This window comes from Cryptomeria japonica, chromosome 9 (genome assembly GCF_030272615.1).
Source record: "Cryptomeria japonica chromosome 9, Sugi_1.0, whole genome shotgun sequence".
NCBI classification, from domain to species: domain Eukaryota; kingdom Viridiplantae; phylum Streptophyta; class Pinopsida; order Cupressales; family Cupressaceae; genus Cryptomeria; species Cryptomeria japonica.
This window is the reverse complement of record NC_081413.1, coordinates 19,982,226-19,985,952: the sequence shown is the minus strand read 5'-3', so window position 1 is coordinate 19,985,952 and position 3,727 is coordinate 19,982,226.

The following is a 3,727-nucleotide window of genomic DNA, read 5'->3' as shown; positions in this document are numbered from 1 at the left end:
GTTAAACTTCTTTAATAAATCAGCTATATACTTGGATTGAGAAATAAACATACCTTCTGATGTTTGTTGTACTTCCACACCAAGAAAATAGTGCATAAGTCCCAGATCTGACATTTCAAACTCTTGTTTCATTTCTGCTTGAAACTTCTCCATGAGAGCTTTTCTATTACCTATATAAATCAAATCATCAACATAGAGGCAAACTATGAGAATATCATTACCAATATGTTGGACATACAAGGTGGGTTCTAAGTGGCTTCTGTTGAATCCTTTCTTCATGAAATAACTGTCAGTCCTAGCATACCAGGCACGAGGAGCTTGCTTCAACCCATAAAGGGCTTTCTTCAACTTGTAGATTAAGTGTTCTTTTTTCTGGAACTTCATAACCAATAGGTTGTTCCACATAAACTTCCTCATCTATGTAACCATTAAGGAATGTTGATTTCACGTCCATCTGAAATATTGGCCACTTGTATTGTGCTGCAATAGCCAATATAATCTTGACTGTGTCAAGTCGAGCCATAAGAGCAAAAGTTTCTGCATAATCCACTCCAGGAGTTTGTGCAAACCCTTTGGCAACTAGTCTTGCCTTATGGCATTCTACTGAACCATTTGCATGATATTTGACTTTTTAAATCCATTTCACACCAATCACCTGCTTACCTTTGGGAAGTGTATTATTATTATGAATGAAATTCATTTCATCATTCATAGCATTAACCCATACAGGTTGTTTCACTGCTTCTTCATACACAGAGGGTTCAACTTTAATTGTACTAAACAAAGCAAAATTAGCAACTGGATTTATATTGGTACTCCTCTGATAAACATCAACTAAACTTTGTACCTTTCATGGAATGGATGTTGGAGGTGATGGTGGAGGTGAATCTTCACCTGAGGTTGTGCTACTTGAAGAACTAGGTGAGCTTGGAGGACTAGAATTAGAGCTAGAACTTCCACTTGAGCTTGTGAGGAGAGGAGGAGGAAAACTATTATCTTCCATGTTTATGATTATTGATGGATTTTTTTGCACATCTTCTTTCCATTTCCATACTCTCCCTTCATAAAAAAATCACATCCCAACTAATTATCCATTGCTTTGTTTCGGGATTATACAATCTATAGCCTTTAGTTGCAGTAGAGTAGCCCACAAAGATACAAAGTTGGGATTTGGCATCCAACTTCTTCTGCTTTTGAACTAGAATATGCACATATGCTAAGCATCCAAAGATGCAAAGATTAGCCACTGAAGTCTTGTGACCACTCCAGGCTTCCTTTGGAGTCATATTTTGAACTACTTTCGTGGGACTACGGTTGAGAATATATATTGTAGTGGCAACTGCTTCTCCCCAAAAACTATTTGGAATATTTTTTGTCTGCAACATGCTTCGTGCCATTTCCATAATGGTACGGTTCTTTCTTTTAGCAATACCATTTTACTAAGGTATATATGCGGCAGTAAGTTGTCTCTGGATGCCATTCTTAGCACAAAAATCAGCAAACTCATTAGAAGTAAACTCTCCCCCTCTATCTTTTCTGAGTATCTTGATAGGATACCTGCTTTGTTTTTCAGCCAGTGCTTTAAAATTCTTGAAGCATGCAAAGGCTTCAGATTTTTTCTTCAAAAAATAAACCCAAGTGTGGCAAGAGTAATCATCAATGAATGTCAAAAAATAAAAGTTCTTACCCAACGATGGCTCTTGCATATCACCACAGATGTCAACCTGCACAAGCTTTAGAGGAGATTTGGCTCTCCAAGATTTTCCCACCAGAAAATTGTTTTAGTGATGCTTGCCAAGGGCACACCCTAAACAATCTTCTTCTTTTTCCTTGATTGGAGGAAGACCTCTCACCATATTCTTCTTATTCAACAAAGTTAGCCCTTGAAAATTTAGATGACCATATCGTTGATGTCATAACCATGAATCATCTATGGTTGATTTTAGTGCATGCAACTTACTAGAAACCAATTTGAGAGGAAACAATCTATTCTCTGTCATATAAGTCTTTGCTACAAGATGATGATTATTAGATTTATCAAAAATTTTGCAGCACTTGTCTTCAAATACAACTTTATAGTTCTTTTCTAGAAGTTGTCCTATATTCAAAAGACTATGCTATAATTCTGGCACAAAGAAAGTATTATGGATATGGATATTTGTAGTGTCTCCTTTCTCAGTCTTGAGTGCAAGGGTACTTTTTCCGATTACATCAACCTCCTTATCATCTCCAAATTTAACTTCTCATTGAATCATCTATTTTGACAAAGAAATCAGATTTACCTGTCATGTGATTTGATCAACCATTGTCCAAGAACCAGACATCCTCTTGGGGTTTTTTTGCCAAATTGCATGCAAAGAATGTAGAATTCTTTGCATCAGAAGATTCTTCTGCATAACTAGCTCTTGACTTATTCAAGTTAGATTTCTTTTTCCTGCACTCAGATTCATAGTGTCCACTGAATACTCCTTCTATCAAGAGATCTTTGTCCTCTTCCTCTATTATTTCCTCTTCGTCTTCCTCTACCTCTTCCTCTGTTATTTCCAGAAGATTCACCTTGAAATTTAGCAGTATGAGAGGGAGGAGATTTGGATTTTTCCTCAATATTCATAGAAGATTGGAAAGCTTCCACAAAACTTTCCATAGAACGCTACATGCACTTTTCATGAGACTACAAAGAACCAATTAATTCTGCAACTTTGAAAGTAGTTAGATCTTTACTTTCTTCAATAGCAATTATTAATGGATCAAATTTAGGAGGAAGAGACCTCAAAATTTTTTCTACAATTTTCTGATTTGATATAGTTTCACCCTGAGTCCTAAGCTGATTCACAATACCTTGAGTCCTTATAATAAATTCATGAATAGACTTAGATTCCTTCATCCTCAAATTTTCAAATTCTTTTCGAAAAGTTTGAAGTCTTACCAATTTGATTTTATCTGTACCTTGGTATGCAGTTTGTAGAGCCTCCCATGCATCCTTAGATTTTGTCAGACTGACAATTCGAGGAAAAATTGAGACATCCAAGGCAGATTGAATGGTGAAAAGAGCTTTGTTATCCTTCTTTCTATCTTCTTTCAGCTGATTTTTCTATTGTGGTGCCCATGTATTGAATGCATTCTGATCAATAGGTTCTGTGTATCCACCTTCCATAAATTCCCAGAGATCTTGGGATAAAAGTAGGGTCTTCATCTTGATACTCCAATCGTCATAATTTTCTCCAGTAAATAATGGAAGTTGAAATGCTAAATATTTTCCATTAGCCATTTGGAAATAACTATTGTTCTAACCTGCAACCTGCACAATCAAAACTCTTGCAACCTTCTTTGATACCAAATGAAAGATTATGATAAAATTGAGAAACACTCACAAAACAAATATTTTGCTGAAGGACTACAAAGATAAATTATTGATATTGAAAAACTTGATAAAAACAGATACAATGGCCTGTCTTTTATAAACATAACTTCTCAAAGATGATGAGAAGAATAAAACTAAAAAACTAAAAACAAAAAATCCATTTTATCTATATATAGCAGTTTGGATATGGGAGCTCCTGTTTAAAAAACTGTTTTATTTAATAAAGCTAAAAGAAAGAAACAAATCGCCTTCAAACATGATCTCTATGATATGTTGTATCATTCAAGCTTATCTTCAAGAGTATACACCAAAGATGCCATTATAGACCACACGTCTGGCTCCGTCTATTTGTTTCAGTACCAGAAA